Here is a 22888-nt window from a genome sequence, read left to right on the forward strand (position 1 = left end):
CTCCCTGCTCACAGGAGAGGAGGACCTTTGATGAGGTCACAGGGGGAGGAGTCAGGGGGTCACATGATCGGGACCTCCGTGGATTGCAGGATGGCTGTGCTGGTTGCCAACTTGCGATGGTGCTGCTGGATGAGGTAAGCTGCCTTGTGTGGGGTCAGGAGGTGTACAGTGTGGATGTAGCTGAGCCGTGTACGGAGCGGAGCCGTGTGTGTACGAGGTGTACAGAGCGGTGCCGTGTGTGTACGAGGTGTATGGAGTGGAGCCGTGTGTGTACGAGGTGTATGGAGTGGAGCCGCGTGTGTACGAGGTGTACGGAGCGGAGCCACGTGTGTACGGAGCGGAGCCTGTTGTGAACTCTATTTCTGGGCTCCCTCTTGTGGTCACAAGTGGTACTGTGTGAGTGCTGTCTTTCTGCAGGTTTGTGACTGGCATCAGCTGTCTCGTTATCTGTGGGCTGGTTTTCTATTTAAGCTCACTTGGAATCTCAGTCTATGCCTGCTGTCGTTGTATTCAGTGCTATTCTGTTTGCTCCTGTCTACATCTGTTACCAGTCTCTTCAAGAGAAGCTAAGTTCTGTTTGCTTATTCTTGCTCATCTGTGTTCAATATGTTCCTAGAATATTATGAGTTTTGTCCAGCTTGCTAATATGTCATTTCTCTGCTTGCTGGTAGCTCTGGGGTGCTGAGTTGCTCCCCCCACATCGTTAGTTGGTGTGGGGGTTCTCGCATTCTCTGCGTGGATATTTTTGTATAGGGTTTTTGACCGCACAGATCCCTTGTTATTTTCTGCTATCTAGTGTTAGCGGGCCTCATTTGCTTAACCTGTTTCATCTCTGCGTTTGTCTTTTCCTCTCAACTCACCGTTATTATTTGTGGGGGGCTGTTCTATTTCTTTGGGGTTATTTCTCTGAGGCAAGTGAGGTCTTACTTTATCTCTAGGGGTAGTCAGTTTCTCAGGCCGTGAAGAGACGTCTAGGATTTCAGGATACGTTCCACGGCTACCTTTAGTGTGTTTGGTTAGGATCAGCTTTGCGGTCAGTCCAGTTACCACATCCCCAGAGCTCGTCCTATTGTCTCTGACTTAGCTGGTTAGATTTGTGATCCTAAGCCACTGGGATCATAACAGTACAGCAGGCCATAAAAAGTGTTTAATGCATCGCAGAAGTGGGATAAGAGAAGTCCTGAGTACAATTTTTTTTTTTCCTCTCCCTTTGCTGCAGTCTGTCCAGCTTCTCTCATCCCCTTAATCTCTGGGTGGCTTTGAGTTCAGCTGCAGGCATGGATATTCAGAGTCTGACTTCTAGTGTGGATCATCTTGCTGCAAGGGTGCAAAGCATTCAGGATTTTGTTGTTCACAGTCCTATGTCTGAGCCAAAAGTACCTATTCCTGAGTTTTTTTCTGGAGATAGATCTGGGTTTCTGAATTTTAAGAATAATTGTAAATTATTTCTTTCTTTGAGACCTGGTTCCTCTGGTGATTCCGCTCAGCAAGTTAAAATTGTTATCTCCTTGTTACGCGGCGACCCTCAAGATTGGGCTTTCTCCCTGGCGCCAGGAGATCCTGCATTGCTGAATGTGGATGCGTTTTTTCTGTCGCTTGGACTGCTTTATGAGGAACCTAATCTAGAGAACCAGGCAGAAAAGGCCTTGCTGGCTCTCTCTCAGGGCCAGGATGAAGCTGAGGTGTATTGTCAAAAATTTCGGAAATGGTCGGTGCTTACTCAATGGAATGAGTGTGCCCTGGCTGCAAATTTCAGAGAAGGTCTTTCTGAAGCCATTAAGAATGTTATGGTGGGGTTCCCTACGCCTGCAAGTCTGAATGACTCAATGGCTTTGGCCATTCAGATTGATTGGCGTTAGCGGGAGCGCAAATCTACGCACCATCTGGCGGTGTTTACTGAACAGAGACCTGAGTCTGTGCAATGTGACCAAATTCTGACCAGAATTGAGCGGCAAAATCATAGACGTCAAAATGGGTTTTGCTTTTACTGTGGTGATTCAACTCATGTTATCTCAGCATGCTCTAAGCGCGTAAAAAAAAAATCGCTAAATCTGTCACCGTTGGTACTATACAGCCTAAATTCATTTTGTCTTATACTTTAATTTGTTCTTTGTCATCCTACTCGGTTATGGCTTTTGTGGATTCGGGTGCTGCCCTGAACCTGATGGATGTGTCGTTTGCCAGGCGCTGTGGTTTTGTCCTGGAGCCTTTGGAATTCCCTATTCCCCTGAGGGGTATTGATGCTACACCATTGGCTGAGAATAAGCCTCAGTATTGGACTCAAGTGACCATGTGCATGACTCCTGTACATCAGGAGGTGATTCGCTTTCTTGTGCTGCATAATCTGCATGATGTTGTCGTTTTGGGTCTGCCATGGCTGCAGGCCCATAATCCAGTTCTGGATTGGAAAGCTATGTCTGTTTCAAGTTGGGGTTGCCAGGGGATTCATGGCGATGCTCCTTTGGTGTCAATTGCTTCTTCCACTCCTTCTGAGGTCCCTGAGTTTTTGTCGGACTACCAGGATGTATTTGATGAGCCCAGATCCGGTGCCCTGCCTCCTCACAGGGATTGTGATTGTGCTATAAATTTGATTCCTGGTAGTAAGTTCCCCAAGGGACGACTTTTTAATTTGTCTGTACCGGAACATGCCGCAATGCGGAGTTATATAAAGGAGTCTTTAGAGAAGGGACATATTCGCCCGTCCTCCTCCCCTCTTGGTGCTGGATTCTTTTTTGTGGCCAAGAAGGATGGTTCTCTGAGACCTTGTATAGATTATCGTCTTCTAAATAAAATCATGGTCAAATTTCAGTATCCTTTGCCATTATTATCTGATCTGTTTGCTCGGATTAAGGGGTCCAGTTGGTTCACCAAGATAGATCTTCGTGGTGCGTATAACCTTGTGCGTATTAAGCAGGGGGATGAATGGAAAACAGCATTTAATACGCCTGAGGGCCATTTTGAGTACTTGGTGATGCCTTTTGGACTCTCTAATGCTCCTTCTGTGTTCCAGTCCTTCATGCATGACATCTTCCGAGAATATCTGGATAAATTTATGATTGTGTATCTGGATGACATTTTGGTCTTTTCTGAGGACTGGGAGTCCCATGTGAGGCAGGTCAGGATGGTATTTCAGGTCCTGCGTGCTAATGCCTTATTTGTGAAGGGCTCAAAATGTCTCTTCGGAGTACAGAAGGTTTCCTTTTTGGGTTTTATTTTTTCTCCTTCTACTATTGAGATGGACCCAGTCAAGGTCCAGGCTATTCATGACTGGACTCAGCCTACATCTGTTAAGAGTCTTCAGAAGTTCTTGGGTTTTGCTAATTTTTACCGTCGCTTCATTGCTAATTTTTCTGGCGTGGTTAAACCCTTGACGGATTTGACCAAGAAGGGTTCTGATGTGACTAATTGGTCTCCTGCGGCCGTGGAAGCCTTTCGGGAGCTGAAGCGCCGGTTTTCTTCGGCTCCAGTTTTGTGTCAGCCTGATGTCTCTCTTCCTTTTCAGGTCGAGGTTGATGCTTCTGAGATTAGAGCAGGGGCTGTTTTGTCGCAGAGAAGCTCTGATGGCTCTGTGATGAAGCCTTGTGCTTTCTTTTCAAGAAAGTTTTCACCTGCCGAGCGGAATTATGATGTTGGTAATCGGGAGTTGTTGGCTATGAAGTGGGCATTTGAGGAGTGGCGACATTGGCTCGAGGGAGCTAAGCATCGTGTGGTGGTCTTGACTGATCACAAAAATCTGATTTATCTCGAGTCTGCCAAGCGGCTGAATCCTAGACAGGCTCGTTGGTCGTTTTTCTCCCGTTTCGATTTTGTGGTCTCGTACCTGCCTGGTTCGAAGAACGTGAAGGCTGATGCTCTTTCTAGGAGTTTTGTGCCTGACTCTCCGGGAGTTTCAGAGCCGGCTGGTATCCTCAGAGAGGGAGTGATTTTGTCTGCCATTTCCCCAGATTTGCGACGAGTGCTGCAGAAATTTCAGGCGGATAAACCTGACCATTGCCCACCAGAGAGACTGTTTGTCCCAGATAGATGGACCAGCAGAGTTATTTCCGAGGTTCATTCTTCAGTGTTGGCAGGCCATCCTGGGATTTTTGGTACCAGGGATTTGGTGGCTAGGGCCTTCTGATGGCCTTCCTTGTCGCGGGATGTGCGTTCCTTTGTGCAGTCCTGTGGGATTTGTGCTCGGGCTAAGCCTTGCTGTTCTCGTGCCAGCGGTTTGCTTTTGCCTTTGCCTGTCCCGAAGAGTCCTTGGACGCACATTTCCATGGATTTTATTTCGGATCTTCCAGTCTCTCAGAGAATGTCTGTCATCTGGGTGGTGTGTGATCGTTTTTCTAAAATGGTCCATTTGGTGCCCTTGCCTAAGTTGCCTTCCTCCTCCGATTTGGTTCCTCTATTTTTTCAGAATGTGGTTCGCTTGCACGGCATCCCTGAAAATATTGTGTCTGACAGAGGATCCCAGTTTGTGTCCAGATTTTGGCGGATCTTTTGTGCTAAGATGGGCATTGATTTGTCTTTTTCGTCGGCCTTCCATCCTCAGACGAATAGCCAAACCGAGCGAACTAATCAGACCTTGGAAACTTATTTAAGATGTTTTGTTTCTGCTGATCAGGATGATTGGGTGACTTTTTTGCCATTGGCCGAGTTTGCCCTTAATAATCGGGCTAGTTCTGCTACTTTGGTTTCGCCTTTTTTCTGCAATTCTGGTTTTCATCCTCGTTTTTCCTCGGGTCAGGTTGAACCTTCTGACTGTCCTGGGGTGGATTCTGTGGTAGATAGGTTGCAGCAGATTTGGAACCATGTGGTGGACAATTTGAAGTTGTCACAGGAGAAGGCTCAGCGCTTTGCCAACCGCCGTCGTGGTGTGGGTCCCCGACTTTGTGTTGGGGATTTGGTATGGCTGTCTTCTCGGTATGTTCCTATGAAGGTTTCCTCTCCTAAATTCAAGCCTCGCTTCATCGGTCCTTATAAGATTTTGGAAATCCTTAACCCGGTGTCATTTTGTTTGGACCTCCCAGAGTCGTTTGCCATTCATAACGTGTTCCATAGGTCTTTGTTGCGGAGGTATGAGGTGCCTGTGGTTCCTTCTGTTGAGCCCCCTGCCCCGGTGCTGGTGGAGGGCGAATTAGAGTACGTGGTGAAGAAGATCTTGAATTCTCGTATTTCTAGACGGAGGCTTCAGTATTTGGTTAAGTGGAAGGGCTATGGTCAGGAGGATAATTCCTGGGTTGTCGCCTCTGATGTTCATGCGGCCGATTTGGTTCGTGCCTTCCATGTGGCTCATCCTGATCGCCCTGGGGGTTTTGATGAGGGTTCGGTGACCCCTCCTCAAGGGGGGGGTACTGTTGTGAACTCTATTTCTGGGCTCCCTCTTGTGGTCACAAGTGGTACTGTGTGAGTGCTGTCTTTCTGCAGGTTTGTGACTGGCATCAGCTGTCTCGTTATCTGTGGGTTGGTTTTCTATTTAAGCTCACTTGGAATCTCAGTCTATGCCTGCTGTCGTTGTATTCAGTGCTATTCTGTTTGCTCCTGTCTACATCCGTTACCAGTCTCTTCAAGAGAAGCTAAGTTCTGTTTGCTTATTCTTGCTCATCTGTGTTCAATATGTTCCTAGAATATTATGAGTTTTGTCCAGCTTGCTAATATGTCATTTCTCTGCTTGCTGGTAGCTCTGGGGTGCTGAGTTGCTCCCCCCACATCGTTAGTTGGTGTGGGGGTTCTCGCATTCTCTGCGTGGATATTTTTGTATAGGGTTTTTTACTGACCACACAGATCCCTTGCTATTTTCTGCTATCTAGTGTTAGCGGGCCTCATTTGCTTAACCAGTTTCATCTCTGCGTTTGTCTTTTCCTCTTAACTCACCGTTATTATTTGTGGGGGGCTGTTCTATTTCTTTGGGGTTATTTCTCTGAGGCAAGTGAGGTCTTACTTTATCTCTAGGGGTAGTCAGTTTCTCAGGCCGTGAAGAGACATCTAGGATTTCAGGAAACGTTCCACGGCTACCTTTAGTGTGTTTGGTTAGGATCAGCTTTGCGGTCAGTCCAGTTACCACATCCCCAGAGCTCGTCCTATTGTCTCTGACTTAGCTGGTTAGATTTGTGATCCTAAGCCACTGGGATCATAACAGGAGCCATGTGTGTACGAGGTGTAGAGAGCAGAGTCGCGTGTGTGCAAAGTGTACGGAGCGCAGCCGCGTGTGTAGGAGTAGCTATGTGTGGCCATTATGCGGTACAAAGTATCATGTGCGGCCAATATACAGTATGGAGCATCATTTGTGGTCATTATACAGTATGGAGCATCATGTGGGGCCATTATACAGTATGGAGCATCATGTGGGGTCATTATACAGTATGGAGCATCATGTGCGGTCATTATACAGTATGGAGCATCATGTGGGGTCATTATACAGTATGGAGCATCATGTGCAGTCATTATACAGTATGGAGCATCATGTGGGGCCATTATAGAGTATGGAGCATCATGTGCGGTCATTATACAGTATGGAGCATCACGTGCGGTCATTATACAGTATGGAGCATCATGTGCGGTCATTATACAGTATGGAGCATCATGTGCGGTCATTATACAGTATGGAGCATCACGTGCGGCCATTATACAGTATGGAGCATCACGTGCGGCCATTATACAGTATGGAGCATCACGTGCGGCCATTATACAGTATGGAGCATCATGTGCGGTTATTATACAGTATGGAGCATCATGTGCGGTCATTATACAGTATGGAGAATCAGTGCGGTCATTATACAGTATGGAGCATCACGTGTGGCCATTATACAGTACATTATACAATAATTTATAATTATTGTATATGAAACAGTGTGATCAGCTGTTAGGGCTAGCGGAACGCACCTTATGAATATATAGATTTTATTATGATAGATGCGTTCGCAACCCGGGGTCCACCGTGCAGGAGAACCTGCTGCTAGCAAATAGCGGAACTAAATGGTGGTGTTAGCTAACTCTGTTACTTCACAGAGCAGCCGTGAACTCAAAGCACTGCGCCCTGTTAGACTCCACAGAGGCAAAGGCTAACTGCCTAAACAAGAGCAGTCAGTGGTCATGCATGCACACGAAACTCCTCGCCGGAGGTGCCAGCATTCTAAGGGCTTATTTCGGTTAGATCCCTGAATACCCAAGCATACAAACTCCTCGCCGGAGGTGCCAGCATTCTAGGGGCTTATTTCAGCCGGGTCCCTGAACACACTCATACAAGACCACACTGGCGCAAAGTACATAAATAAAGAGCAATACTAGCGCATGGCCGTGCGGCCATGCGAGCCTTAAATAGTTGCAGCACGTACAGGACCTTCCTGGAAGGACCAATGAGAGGCTGCCACAGAACGTGAGCACCTACAGGACCTTAGCTGCAGTGTCTGATCATGTGACCCTCGATCTCCACTGAGAGATCTTACTCTGGGCATGCTCAGAATGAGAAAAGCAGGACTTAGTCCCAGAAGCGTCTGCTCGCCGCTGCCCAGCACTGACTTCAATGGCAGAAGCAGGGAAAGCAGCAGTAACTCTCTGTACAGAGTCAGACTGAGCGAGACGCTGGGACCGACGTCTCCGCTGAGCAGACTTCACTGCGGCAGGAGAAGAATGGGAGACCGCAGCGGAGATGGCCCGAGATTCCCCCTGTGCAGAGATGGGAACTCGACCCATAACATGCCCCCCCCCTCCTTGGACCTCGTTACGCTCGAAGGCAGCAATGAGCTGCGGAGCCCGAATGCGCTCAGCAGGCTCTCAGGACCATAAGCCTTCCAGTCCACCAAATAAAATTTTTTGCCATGAACCACCTTGCAACCCAAAATAGCGTTCACCTCGTAATCGTCCGTAGACGAACCCGATGTCCCGGCAGATGACTCGGAAACCGGGACATGTATACAGGTTTCAAGAGGGACACATGAAAGGTGTCGGTGATACCCAGGCATGGCGGAAGGGCTAAACGATAGACCACTGGGTTAACCTGTTCGAGGACCTTGAAAGGACCCAAGTAGCGAGGTGCAAACTTAGTGGACTCAACACGCAGCCTGATGTTACGGGCGGAGAGCCACACTAAGTCACCAGGAGCAAAGGTCGGAGCGGGGCGCCGATGTGCATCGGCGGAGGACCTCATTCTCTCCTTGGAGGCCTGAGTGGCATCTTGAGTGTGGTCCCAAATATCCCGTTCTGCCGACTCCCGGGTGGCAGACTGGGCTGTGGAAGAAGACACGGGCATAGGCACAGGTATCCGCGGATGCTGACCATAGTTGAGGAGGAATGGGGTTTGTCCAGTGGAGTCGGCTACCGCATTGTTCAGCGCAAACTCTGCCCATGGTAGCAAGGATGCCCAGTCATCCTGCCTGGCAGAGACAAAATGTCGCAGATATGTGACCAAGGTCTGATTGGCCCTCTCTACCAATCCATTCGTCTCGGGATGATATGCAGAAGAGAGGTTTAACTCAATGCTGAGAAGACGTTAAAGCTCTCTCCAGAACCGAGACGCAAACTGGGGACCCCGGTCACTGACAATTTTGTTTGGCATACCGTGTAGGCGGAAGATGTGCTTTATGAACAACGCTGCCAAGGCCTGTGCCGAAGGTAACCGTGGAAGCGGCACCAAATGCACCATTTTGGAAAAATGATCAGTGATAACCCAAATGATGGTACAGCCCCGAGACTTGGGCAAACCCACCACAAAGTCCATCCCGACCATCTCCCAGGGCCTGTCTGCCACCGGCAAAGGATAAAGTAACCCAGCTGGCCGTTGTCGAGGAGACTTATTTTTGGCGCAGGAGACACACGCCTGAATATAATCCCTGACATCACGGACCATATGTGGCCACCAGTACGTCCTCGCCAACAGCTCAGATGTCCTTTTTGTCCCAAAATGTCCACCCACCTTGGATGAATGAGCCCACGAGAGAACCTCCGGTCGCAAACTAATGGGTACAAAAGTCTTGCCCGGAGGCACAGACTCTAGCGAAACTGGAGCTACGGTTCTCAGACTCTCAGTGGGGACAATAAGCTGAGGCTCCTCTTCCTCCTCCACAGATGACACAACGGAGAGAGAGAGAGCGTCGGCACAAATGTTCTTCTCCCCCAAAAGAAAATGAAGGGTGAAATGGAATCGGGAGAAGAACAAGGACCATCTAGCCTAGCGAGAATTTAACCGCTGGGCTGTCTGCAGGTACACCAAATTTTTATGGTCTGTGAAGACTTGGAAAGGAAAACAAGCTCCCTCCAAGAGATGTCTCCACTCCGAGAAAGCCAACTTCATGGCCAGCAACTCCCTGTCCCCGATGGAATAATTCCTCTCTGCTGGTGAGAAGGTCTTAGAAAAGAAGAAGCAGGGATGCTTCCGACCCTGAGTATCTTTTTGGAAGAGGACTGCTCCAGCACCAACAGATGAGGCATCCACCTCCATGACAAATGGTTTGTCTACATCGGGGCGATGTAGGATGGGAGCGCTAGCGAAGTGTGACTTTATGGAATTAAAGGCCTTGGAGACCTCCTCAGACCACAATTTGGGATTTGCTCCCTTCTTGGTAAGGGCAACCAAGGGAGCCACCAAAGTTGAGAAGTGTGGAATGAACTGTCGATAGTAGTTAATGAACCCCATAAAGCGCTGCACCGCTTTAAGAGAATGGGGTTCTTGCCAGTCCATCACAGCCTGTAGCTTGGCAGGTTCCATAGCCAAACCCTGGGCAGAGATGATATAACCAAGAAATGGCAAGGACTCCTGCTCAAACACACACTTCTCCAACTTGGCGTAGAGGGAGTTTGCCCGTAAGAGGTCAAAAACTTTGCGAACATCTCTCCGATGGGAGTCAATATCTGGAGAGTAGATGAGAATATCATCCAGATAGACTACGACTGAGGTGGTGAGCATCTCCTGGAAGATGTCGTTCACAAAGTCTTGGAAAATGGCTGGGGCATTACAGAGCCCGAAGGGCATCACCAGATACTCATAGTGCCCATCCCAGGTGTTAAAGTCCATCTTCCATTCGTCCCCCTCACGGATGCATATCAGGTTGTAAGCACCCCGCAGATCTAATTTTGTAAATACCCTTGCTCCCCGTAGCCTATCAAAAAGCTCAGATATCAGTGGTAATGGGTACTTGTTCTTAACAGTGATGGCGTTAAGACCCCTATAATCTATACATGGACGCAGTTCCCCATTCTTCTTCTGAACAAAGAAGAACCCAGCCCCAGCAGGCGACACTGACTTCCTGATGAACCCTCTTTCCAGATTCTCTTGGATGTACTGAGACATAGCCTCCGTCTCCGGGAGAGATAACGGATAAACTCAACCCCGGGGAGGCTCAGCACCAGGCAAGAGGTCAATAGGACAGTCGTAGGGGCGGTGAGGCGGAAGGGTCTCCGCCGCCTTTTTGGAGAACACGTCCGCATGAGACCAGTATTGCTTGGGGAGAGAGGATAGATCTGCGGGTACCTCTGTAGTAGCAACCTGAACGCACTCCCTTTGACACCTACCCTCACAAGACTCACCCCATCCCAAAATTCTGCCTGAGGACCATTCGATATGTGGAGAGTGGTACCGTAACCAAGGTATCCCCAACAGGACCTCATCAATTCCCTCAGGTATGACGAGCAGAGATATTATCTCCTGATGGGATGGTGACATGGACAGAGTAAAAGGAATGTGTTATGGTTACCCCAATGACCAGGGGAATAAAAATACAAAACGGACTAGCTCTCGGGTGATGGAAACTAAGGTCGACCGTGACCTGAACCTGACCCAACACTTACAGTAGCCGGGGGATGTACCTACGATGCCCTAGACACCACGCGCCAGCCGGAGATCTAACTACCCCTATAAGAGGAATATACAGGCCTGCCTTACCTCCAGTGAGGAACCCCAAAAGATGATAGTAGGCCCCCACAGATATTGACGGTGAGTTCAGAGGAAATAACATACGTAGGATGAACAGCAGATTTAGCACAGTGAGGTCCGCTTACTAGATAGCAGAAGGACAGGAAAGTGTTACTTCACGGTCAACCTAAAAACACTATTCAAAAACACCATCCAGAAACTACTTTAAACTCCAGTGACAACTCATGCCACTGGAGTAGTAATTTTCTGTCCACAAGAGCTTCCAGCACTGAAAGGTCACATTGCAGATAGCTGGACAAAAATAGCAAAACAAGAAACAAAATTCAACTTAGCTGAACTGGGACTTGAAGCAGGTGAATGCAACAGAATGCTACTAGCACATTGTTGGCCGGCATATGACTAACAGCCAAGCAGCCTTAAATAGGAAACTCCCCTAGAGGGTGGCGACAGGTAATCAGAGATGGAAGAAGGCACATAAGAGACACTACCATAACAAACCACCGGGGGAGCCCACAAACCGAATTCACAACAGTACCCCCCCCTTAAGGAGGGGGCACCGAACCCTCACCAGAACCACCAGGGCGATCTGGATGAGCACTATGAAATGCACGAACCAAATCGGGAGCATGAACATCGGATGCTGTCACCCAAGAATTATCCTCCTGGCCATAACCTTTCCACTTAACCAGATACTGAAGTTTCCGTCTGGAAACACGGGAGTCCAAGATCTTTTCCACCACATACTCCAATTCACCCTCAACCAACACAGGAGCAGGTGGATCAGCAGAAGGAACAACCGGTACCTCATACCTCCGCAATAATGACCGATGGAAAACATTATGGATATTAAAAGATGCTGGGAGGTCCAAACGAAAGGACACAGGATTAAGAACCTCCAGAATCCTATAAGGGCCGATAAACCGAGGCTTAAACTTAGGAGACGAGACCTTCATAGGAACAAATCGAGAAGACAGCCACACCAGGTCCCCAACACAAAGACGAGGACCAATACGCCGATGACGATTAGTGAACTGTTGAGTCTTCTCCTGGGACAACTTTAGATTGTCCACAACCTGTCCCCAAATCCGATGCATCCTATCAACCACAGCATCCACTCCAGGACAATCCGAAGACTCCAATTGACCGGACGAAAACCGAGGGTGAAACCCTGAATTACAAAAAAATGGAGAAACCAAAGTAGCAGAACTGGCCCGATTGTTAAGGGCAAACTCTGCCAACGGCAAAAAGTCAAGCCAATCATCCTGATCAGCGGACACAAAACACCTCAAGTAAGTCTCCAAGGTCTGATTAGTACGCTCAGTCTGGCCATTAGTCTGAGGATGGAATGCAGACGAAAAAGACAAATCGATACCCATCCTGGCACAGAACGTCCGCCAAAATCTAGACACAAACTGAGTACCCCTGTCAGACACTATATTCTCAGGAATACCATGCAAACGCACCACATTCTGAAAAAATAGAGGAACCAACTCAGAGGAGGAGGGCAATTTGGGTAAAGGTACCAAATGAACCATCTTAGAAAAACGGTCACAAATCACCCAGATGACAGACATCCTACGAGAAACCGGAAGGTCAGAAATAAAGTCCATAGAGATGTGCGTCCAAGGCCTCTTAGGAATAGGCAAGGGCAACAACAACCCACTGGCCCTAGAACAGCAGGGCTTGGCCCGAGCACAAACATCACAAGACTGCACAAACATGCGCACATCTCGAGACAAAGAAGGCCACCAGAAGGACCTAGACACCAAATCCCTGGTGCCAAAAATTCCAGGATGACCTGTCAACGCGGAAGAATGAACCTCCGAGATAACTCTACTGGTCCAATCATCAGGGACAAACAGTCTACCAGGCGGACAGCGATCAGGCCTATCCACCTGAAACTCCTGCAAAGAACGCCGCAGGTCTGGGGAGACAGCTGACAATATCACCCCATCCTTCAGGATGCCGGTAGGTTCGGAATCACCAGGCGAGTCAGGCTCAAAACTCCTAGAGAGGGCATCCGCCTTCACATTCTTGGACCCAGGCAGATATGACACCACAAAGTTAAATCGGGAGAAAAACAACGACCAGCGCGCCTGTCTAGGATTCAGACGCCTGGCCGACTCAAGATAAATTAGATTCTTGTGGTCAGTGAGGACCACCACCTGGTGTCTAGCACCCTCAAGCCAATGACGCCACTCCTCAAACGCCCACTTCATGGCCAGAAGTTCCCGATTTCCCACATCATAATTTCGCTCAGCGGGCGAAAACTTTCGGGAGAAAAACGCACATGGTCTCATTACTGAGCAGTCAGGATCTTTCTGCGACAAAACTGCACCTGCTCCGATCTCCGAAGCATCCACCTCAACCTGGAACGGAAGTAACACATCAGGTTGGCGCAACACAGGAGCGGAAGAAAAGCGGCGCTTAAGCTCTTGAAAGGCCTCCACAGCCGCAGAGGACCAATTAGCAACATCAGCACCCTTTTTGGTCAAATCAGTCAAAGGTTTAGCAATGGCAGAAAAACCCGCTATAAATCGGCGATAGAAATTAGCAAAACCCAAGAACTTCTGCAGACTCTTCAAAGAAGTAGGTTGCATCCAATCACAAATAGCCTGGACCTTGACAGGGTCCATCTCCATAGATGAAGGGGAAAAAATATATCCCAAAAAGGAAATTCTCTGAACTCCAAAACTACACTTTGAGCCCTTTACAAAAAGAGAATTAGCTCGCAAAACCTGAAAAACTCTCCTGACCTGTTGAACGTGAGATTCCCAGTCCTCCGAAAAAACAAGAATATCATCCAAATACACAATCATAAACTTATCCAGATATTCACGGAAAATATCGTGCATAAAGGACTGAAAAACGGAAGGGGCATTTGCGAGACCGAAAGGCATTACCAAATACTCAAAATGGCCTTCAGGCGTATTAAATGCGGTCTTCCACTCATCCCCCTGCTTAATCCGCACCAAATTATACGCACCACGTAGATCGATCTTAGTGAACCACTTAGCCCCCTTTATACGAGCAAACAGATCAGTCAGTAAAGGTAACGGGTACTGGTATTTAACTGTAATCTTATTCAAAAGTCGATAGTCGATACAAGGTCTCAATGAACCATCCTTTTTACCTACAAAGAAAAATCCTGCCCCTAGTGGAGACAACGAGGGGCGAATATGACCCTTTTCCAAGGATTCTCTGATATACTCCCGCATAGCAGTATGTTCGGGCACAGACAAATTAAACAAGCGACCCTTAGGAAACTTACTACCGGGGATCAATTCAATAGCGCAGTCACACTCTCTGTGGGGAGGGAGAGAATCAACTTTAGGCTCTTGAAAGACATCATAAAAATCTGACAGAAATGCTGGGATCTCAGAGGGAGTAGATGAAGAAATAGGAACCAAAGGTGCATCCCCATGAATACCCCGACATCCCCAGCTCAACACAGACATAGATTTCCAGTCCAAGACGGGATTATGAATCTGTAACCATGGTAATCCAAGCACTAAGACATCATGTAGGTTATATAATACAAGGAAACGAATAATCTCCTGATGGTCTGGGGTAAGACGCATAGTCACTTGTGTCCAATATTGTGGTTTATTGCTAGCCAAAGGTGTAGAATCAATACCCTTCAGGGGAATAGAAACTTCCAACGGCTCCAAATCAAACCCACAATGCTTGGCAAAGGACCAATCCATGAGACTCAGAGCGGCGCCAGAATCCACATAAGCATTCACAGTAACAGATGATAAAGTACAAATCAATGTCACGGACAAAAGAAATTTTGACTGCAAGGTACCTGTAGAAAAAGATTTATCAACCTTTTTATCAACCTTATTTATACGTTTAGAGCATGCTGATATAACATGAGCTGGATCACCACAGTAGAAGCACAATCCATTTTTGCGCCTGTAATTTTGACGTTCGCCTCTAGACAAAACACGATCGCATTGCATATGCTCTAATGCCTTTTCAGAGGTCACCGCCAAATGGTGCACAGGTCTTTGCTCAGAAGACACCGCCATATGGTGCACAGGTTTTTGCTCAGAAGATACCGCCATATGGTGCACAGATTTTTCCTCAGAAGACCCCGCCATATGGTGCACAGATTTGCGCTCCCGCAAACGCCGATCAATCTGGATAGCCAATTTCATGGCATCATTCAGACCTGTAGGCACAGGGAACCCCACCATGACATCCTTCACGGCATCAGAGAGACCTTCTCTGAAATTAGCTGCTAAAGCGCACTCATTCCATTTAGTAAGCACCGACCATTTACGGAATTTCTGGCAGTATATCTCAGCTTCATCTTGCCCTTGGGAAAGAGCTATCAAGGCTTTCTCAGCCAAAATCTCCAAATTAGGCTCTTCATAAAGCAACCCCAAAGCCTGAAAAAACGCATCTACATTTAACAACGCAGGATCCCCTGGCGATAATGCAAATGCCCAACTTTGTGGGTCGCCGCGCAGTAGAGAGATAACAATTTTAACTTGTTGAGTATGATCACCAGCAGAGTGAGATCTCAGAGACAAAAACAATTTGCAATTTTCCCTGAAACTCAAAAACCGGGATCTGTCTCCGGTAAAGTATTCAGGCAGAGGAATCTTAGGTTCAGACATTGGAGCACGTATAACAAAATCTTGTAGGTTCTGTACTTTTGTCGCAAGGTTATTCAAACCTGCAACTAAACTCTGTGAATCCATGATTCAAATGGGTGTAACCCAAGCATTCAGAGGTTAAGAGGAGAGGAGAAAAAAAAAAAGGCTGAAGACTGCAGTTTAAGCAAGGAATACAAATGAGCAAACTAAGGTGCACTTTCAAACACAGAAAAAAAAAAAACCTTTTCTCCTCCTTCCTGCTTTAGTGCATATTTTAACACATAGATTTTTTACAGGCCGGCCAAACTGTTATGGTTACCCCAATGACCAGGGGAATAAAAATACAAAACGGACTAGCTCTCGGGTGATGGAAACTAAGGTCGACCGTGACCTGAACCTGACCCAACACTTACAGTAGCCGGGGGATGTACCTACGATGCCCTAGACACCACGCGCCAGCCGGAGATCTAACTACCCCTATAAGAGGAATATACAGGCCTGCCTTACCTCCAGTGAGGAACCCCAAAAGATGATAGTAGGCCCCCACAGATATTAACGGTGAGTTCAGAGGAAATAACATACGTAGGATGAACAGCAGATTTAGCACAGTGAGGTCCGCTTACTAGATAGCAGAAGGACAGGAAAGTGTTACTTCACGGTCAACCTAAAAACACTATTCAAAAACACCATCCAGAAACTACTTTAAACTCCAGTGACAACTCATGCCACTGGAGTAGTAATTTTCTGTCCACAAGAGCTTCCAGCACTGAAGAGTCACATTGCAGATAGCTGGACAAAAATAGCAAAACAAGAAACAAAATTCAACTTAGCTGAACTGGGACTTGAAGCAGGTGAATGCAACAGAATGCTACTAGCACATTGTTGGCCGGCATATGACTAACAGCCAAGCAGCCTTAAATAGGAAACTCCCCTAGAGGGTGGCGACAGGTAATCAGAGATGGAAGAAGGCACATAAGAGACACTACCATAACAAACCACCGGGGGAGCCCACAAACCGAATTCACAACAGGAATGGTCTGGTGAGTTCTCTGTAAGGGCAGTGTCGACCCATTCACCACTCGTACCGTAACTGGTTGCGCTAGCATAACCAGAGGTATTGCGTGACGTTGGGCGAAGGCGGAAGACATAAAATTGCCCTCCGCCCCATAATCCACGCAGAGCTCTACTGAGTGGGAAGATGAGCCAATAATAATTGTCCCCTTAAAGGACAATTTTGAGGCAAACGTCGCCGAATCTAGTGTACCTCCACCGACTACCACTAGAGGCTGACGTCTCATCGACCGCTGGGAACATCTGGTGGCAAGATGTCCAGACTGCTGGCAAACATGACAGACCTTGGGTGTCCAAGCGGTCCGGGACTTAGAACCCGCACGTGACACCTCCCTGGACTCATGTGACTCAGGAACCAGGACCGGAGATTCCAGAGGTTTGGCGAAGGTGGGAGCCAGCCAAAACCTCTGCCTACATTGGGCTCTCTCTAACTTCTGCTCGTTAAAACAGAGGTCAATACGGGTAGAGACAGTTATTAACTCCTCCAGTGTGGCTGGTATCTCCCTAGTGGCCAGAGCGTCCTTAACGTGATCAGCCAGCCCCCTCCATGGGGATAAGGGCTTTATCCGACCACTCCAGCTCTGAAGCTAAAGTTCGGAAACGGATGGCAAATTGGCTGACCAAGGACTCACCCTGAGTTAATGCCAGCAGTTGGAGCGCCATATCATGGGTGACTTGAGGTCCTAGGAAGACCTGTTTCAGAGTGCTCAGAAACAACGGTGAACTCTGCACCACACGATCGTCACGCTCCCACAGCAGCGTAGCCCATTCCAACGCCCTGTCCGACGAGGGACACAATAAATCCCACCTTAGCCCGCTCTGTGGGAAAACGTGCAGCCAGTAGCTCGAGGTAAATAGAGCACTGACTCACGAATCCCCTACAAGATCTGCTTTCTCCAGAAAATTTTTCTGGCAGCGGGAGGTGCGAAAATGTCGGAACAGGGGTGGCAGTGGACAAGGTTGCTGCAGCCTGTACAGCAACTGCGGAAGTATCCACAGTTGAGGTTGAGCTCTCGAGAGCCGCCAACCTACCCTCCAGCTGCTGGATATACCGCAAAGATTGCTGTATGTCCGCCATTTACTAGCCAGACCCTGGCGCTAGTATTATGTTAGGGCTAGCAAAACGCACCTTATGAATATATAGATTTTATTATGATAGATGCGTTCGCAGCCCGGGGTCCACCGTGCAGGAGAACCTGCTGCTAGCAAATAGCGGAACTAAATGGCGGTGTTAGCTAACTCTGTTACTTCACAAAGCTGCCGTGAACTCAAAGCACTGCGCCCTGTTAGACTCCACAGAGGCACAGGCTAACTGCCTAAACAAGAGCAGTCAGTGGTCATGCATGCACACGAAACTCCTCGCTGGAGGTGCCAGCATTCTAGGGGCTTATTTCAGCCGGGTCCCTGAACACACTCATACAAGACCACACTGGCACAAAGTACATAAATAAAGAGCAATACTAGCGCATGGCCGTGCGGCCATGCGAGCCTTAAATAGTTGCAGCACGTACAGGACCTTCCTGGAAGGACCAATGAGAGGCTGCCACAGAGCGTGAGCACCTACAGGACCTTAGCTGCAGTGTCTGATCATGTGACCCTCGATCTCCACTGAGAGATCTTACTCGGGGCATGCTCAGAACGAGAAAAGCAGGACTTAAGGTACCGTCACACTAAACGATATCGCTAGCGATCCGTGACGTTGCAGCGTCCTGGCTAGCGATATCGTTTAGTTTGACACGCAGCAGCGATCAGGATCCTGCTGTGATGTCGCTGGTCGCTGAATAAAGTTCAGAACTTTATTTGGTCGTCCGATCGCCGTGTATCGTTGTGTTTGACAGCAAAAGCAACGATACCAGCGATGTTTTACACTGGTAACCAGGGTAAATATCGAGTTACTAAGCGCAGGGCCGCGCTTAGTAACCCGATGTTTACCCTGGTTACCAGCGTAAAATGTAAAAAAAACAAACAGTACATACTCACATGCGTCCCCCGCCGTCCGCTTCCCACACTGACTGAGCGCCGCAAAGTGAAAGTGAAACCACAGCACAGCGGTGACGTCACCGCTGTGCCCTGCTACTGCCGGCGCTCAGTCAGCAGGAAGCGGACGCCGGGGGTCGCATGTAAGTATGTACTGTTTGTTTTTTTTACATTTTACTCTGGTAACCAGGGTAAACATCGGGTTACTAAGCGCGGCCCTGCGCTTAGCAACCCGATGTTTACCCTGGTTACCCAGGGACCTCGGCATCGTTGGTCGCTGGAGAGCGGTCTGTGTGACAGCTCTCCAGCGATCAAACAGCGACGCTGCAGCGATCGGCATCGTTGTCGCTATCGCTGCAGCGTCGCTTAGTGTGACGGTACCTTTAGTCCCAGAAGCGTCTGCTCGCCGCTGCCCAGCACTGACTTCAATGGCAGAAGCAGGGAAAGCAGCAGTAACTCTCTGTACAGAGTCAGACTGAGCGAGATGCTGGGACCGACATCTCCGCTGAGCAGACTCCACTGTGGCAGGAGAAGTATGGGAGACCGCAGCGGAAATGGCCCGAGATTCCCCCTGTGCAGAGACGGGAACTCGACCCCTAACATCAGCAGTGCTAAATGGGTGTGGTTGGGACGTGGATATGGGTGTGACTAATTATGAATGGGTGTGGTCAGAGGCACGGCCTAAAATTTGCCACGTTGCGTGCTGCTAACTTTGTCCCTCTTTCCCATCTTCAAAAGTTGGGAGGTATGCAAATACAGACCAAATACTGCTAGTTTTAGGACAGCCTTGGTTTGTAGAGGAAATACATATGAGACACGGTCAACACAACCAAAAATAAAGTTTATTAATGAGAAATATTATTATCATTGCAGAAAATTACTGGTACAGATCGAATTACAACAGGACATTTACACAACATTGTCCTGCCATGACACACGTCCAATATCTGAATCAAAAAAGGCAGCAAATTGGTCCCGCATGTGACCAACTGCTGCAGTTGATCACAGCGGGTGATGCTGGAAATCGGGCAGTGGGTGTGCAACTGGTCCATCCAGTTCAATGTTGGGTTGCTCCTTAGCCATTATATAATTGTGTAGAACCACACAGGCTTTGACCACCTCGTCGACTGTTTCCACTTTTAGATTTATGGCTGATGCAAGAATGCGCCATTTAGAGACCAGAATGCCAAAGGTACACTCTACTGTTCTTCGGGCCCTGGTCAGTCTGTAGTTAAAGATCCTTCTAGCGTGGTTCAAGTCCCGACTGGAATAGGGCTTCAGTAGGTTTTCACACATCTGAAAGGCCTCATCCCCAACCATAACAAATGGCATCGGTGGACCTTGAGTGTTGGGAGAGGTTGTGGCAGTGGAAAATTGAAATTTTTGCCATACACACGGTGGCCCATATCCGAGTTCTTGAAAGTCTGGGAATCGTTGCCACGGCCAAAAGCTCCAATGTCCACAGCGATGAAGCAACAGTTCGCATCGGCTATTGCCATGAGCACAACAGAAAAATATTTTTTGTAGTTGAAATACTCCGATCCTGTTCTGGCAGGTTTGATAATGTGGATGTGCTTTCCATCCACCGCTCCTAAACAGTTTGGGAAATCACACACACTCCAGAATTTTTCCACAATTTCAAGGCACATGTCCAAGGTGGGTAGGGGTATAAACTCATCCCGGAGTAGATTCCACAAAGCCCGGCAGGTGTCCGCAACTAATCCGGACAGGGTGGATATTCCAAGCCGGTATTGGAAGTAGAGGGATGATAAACTCTCTCCGGTTGCCAGAAATCTGTAAGAAAAACAAACCCCCCAAAAATTAAAATCTATTCTATTTATGGTGTGATTACGCTAAAGAAAGAAAGGAAAATACCAAAAACATACATGTCAGAAAACACAAAATTTGGACTGTCATTGGTTTTGATTTGGAACGTACCTTAATGTAACCAGCAGACGTTCCTCCGGTGGAATCGCTCTACGGAGCTGGGTGTCCTGTCTCCGTATGGCTCCTTGGACACGAGCAAGCAAATCCCGGAACGAGTCTTGCGACATCCTTGTATATTCATGGAATTTCTCCGGGTTGGCATTAAAGGGGTTGTCCACTACTTTCAATTAACCCCCCAATGTATCCCCCCGTGGCCGCTGATGAATTGTGCAAATACCTTCTGTTGCCATTTTCGCCTGTGAGCGGAGCTATTCCGGCGGGTGAGTCCGGGTCACGTGATCCCCAGGCTGCAGCCACCGCTTATTTCCGCCGACGTCACGTCAGTTTCCAGACTCTGGAAATTGACGTGGCGTCAGCAGCAGGCGTGTCCCAGCCGCACAGTCAGAGCAGTCACTCATCAAGAGTGACTGGGCTGTGGGCGGGGCTGGGGCTGCAGGGCTGTGCTGGGGGCGGGCGGGGCTAGGCAGGGATGATTGTGCCGGTGTCTGTGTCCCGGCGCCGGTGTCTGCGTGCCGGTGCGGGGGCTCTGTGTGCCGGCGCCGGTATGTGCGTGCCGACGCCGGTGCGGGTGCTCTGTGTGCCGGCGCCGGTATGTGCGTGCCGGCGCCAGGGCTCTGCGTGCCGGTATGTGGGGTCCGGCGCTGGTATGTGCTGGGTCTGCTGGGGGGGTGGTCTTTGGGGTATGTGCATGTGTGTCTCTCTCTCTGTGTGCAGGCATTGTCCGATGGGACTACAAGTCCCATCGGGCTCTGCCTGCTACAGTGACAGTGAGTGACACATTAGCCAATGATGGGACAGTAGTAGTCCCATCATCCGGCTAATGTGTTGAATGTAAAAAAAAAAAGAAATGCACATATACAGTACATACATACAACACACCATGTGACATGTAACAACATGCGACATGTGACAACATACGACATGCAATACCATGCGTCGACATGCACCATTCGTCGACATGCGACATGCACCATGTGACAACAGGCACCATGCGACGACATGCACCATGCGACGACATGCACCATGCGACGACATCCGACATGCACCATGCGACTACATGCGACATGTACCATGCGACAACGTGCAACATGCAACATATGAAATGCACCATGCGACGACATGCACCATGCGTCGACATGCAAAATGTGACAACATGCACCATGCGACGACATGCACCATGCACCATGCGACGACATGCACCATGTGACGACATGCACCATGCAACAACATGCGACGACATGCACCGTGCACCATGCACCATGTGACAACATGCGTCATGCACCATGCGACGACACGCAACATGCGACGACATGCGGCGACATGCACCATGCGACGACATGCACAATGCGACGACATGCGACATGCACCATGCGACGACATGCGACAGGCACAATGCGATGACATGCAACGTGACGACATGCGACATGTACCATGCGACGACATGCGACATGCAACATATGACATGCACCATGCGACGACATGCACCATGCGACGACATGCACAATGCGACGACATGCGACATGCACCATGCGACGACATGCGACAGACACAATGCGATGACATGCAACGTGACGACATGCGACATGTACCATGCGACGACATGCGACATGCAACATGTGACATACACCATGCGACAACATGCACCATGCGACGACATGCACCATGTGACGACATGCACCATGCGATGACATGCAACATGTGACATGCGACATGAAACATGCCACATACGGTACGTACATACATACAACATACATACAGTACATACAGTACATACTGCATACAGTACATACAGACATACAGTACATATAACATAGAGTACATACTCACCATCACTTGTCACTTTGTTCCCCGAAGCCATTGTCATCTGTAAAAAATATTAAAATAATAAACAACCAATATACTCCCTGATCCGCAGAAATCCAATTAAAACGAGTGTCCCTTGACGATCTCCCGTGGAGAGCAGGAGCATCTGCTGATGCGACTGCTCTCCACAGGCTCCAGGAACACAATGAGGGGAGGAAGTTATCCTTCCACAATGTATTCCTCACAATGTATTCCTACGCCCCTGTGAGAAAATAGTCCCTAGTCTCACTTTATGCCATTGCTGTTGAGAAATTTTCACAGGCAGCAATTGCCATAAAGTGAGATTTGTCCTAAGGTAACCTCTCAGTGATGCACTGCAGGAGCCATCGTCTCCTGTCAGTGTGTCACTGAGGGTCCTATAGAGCAGTGACATCACCTGATGTCACTGTTCTATAGGGGAGATTGTCGTGGGACACTCGTTATTAATTGGACTGTGGCAGACAGGTAGTATACGGTTTATTATTTTACGCTTTTGCAGGCTCTGAAATATGGTAAGTATGGTGAAATGAAGAATATTAAAATACTTTTTTCCTAATGTGTGTGTGTTTTATTAACCCTTTATTAGTATTGGATT

This window comes from Ranitomeya variabilis, chromosome 1 (assembly GCF_051348905.1).
Source record: "Ranitomeya variabilis isolate aRanVar5 chromosome 1, aRanVar5.hap1, whole genome shotgun sequence".
Classification (NCBI taxonomy): domain Eukaryota; kingdom Metazoa; phylum Chordata; class Amphibia; order Anura; family Dendrobatidae; genus Ranitomeya; species Ranitomeya variabilis.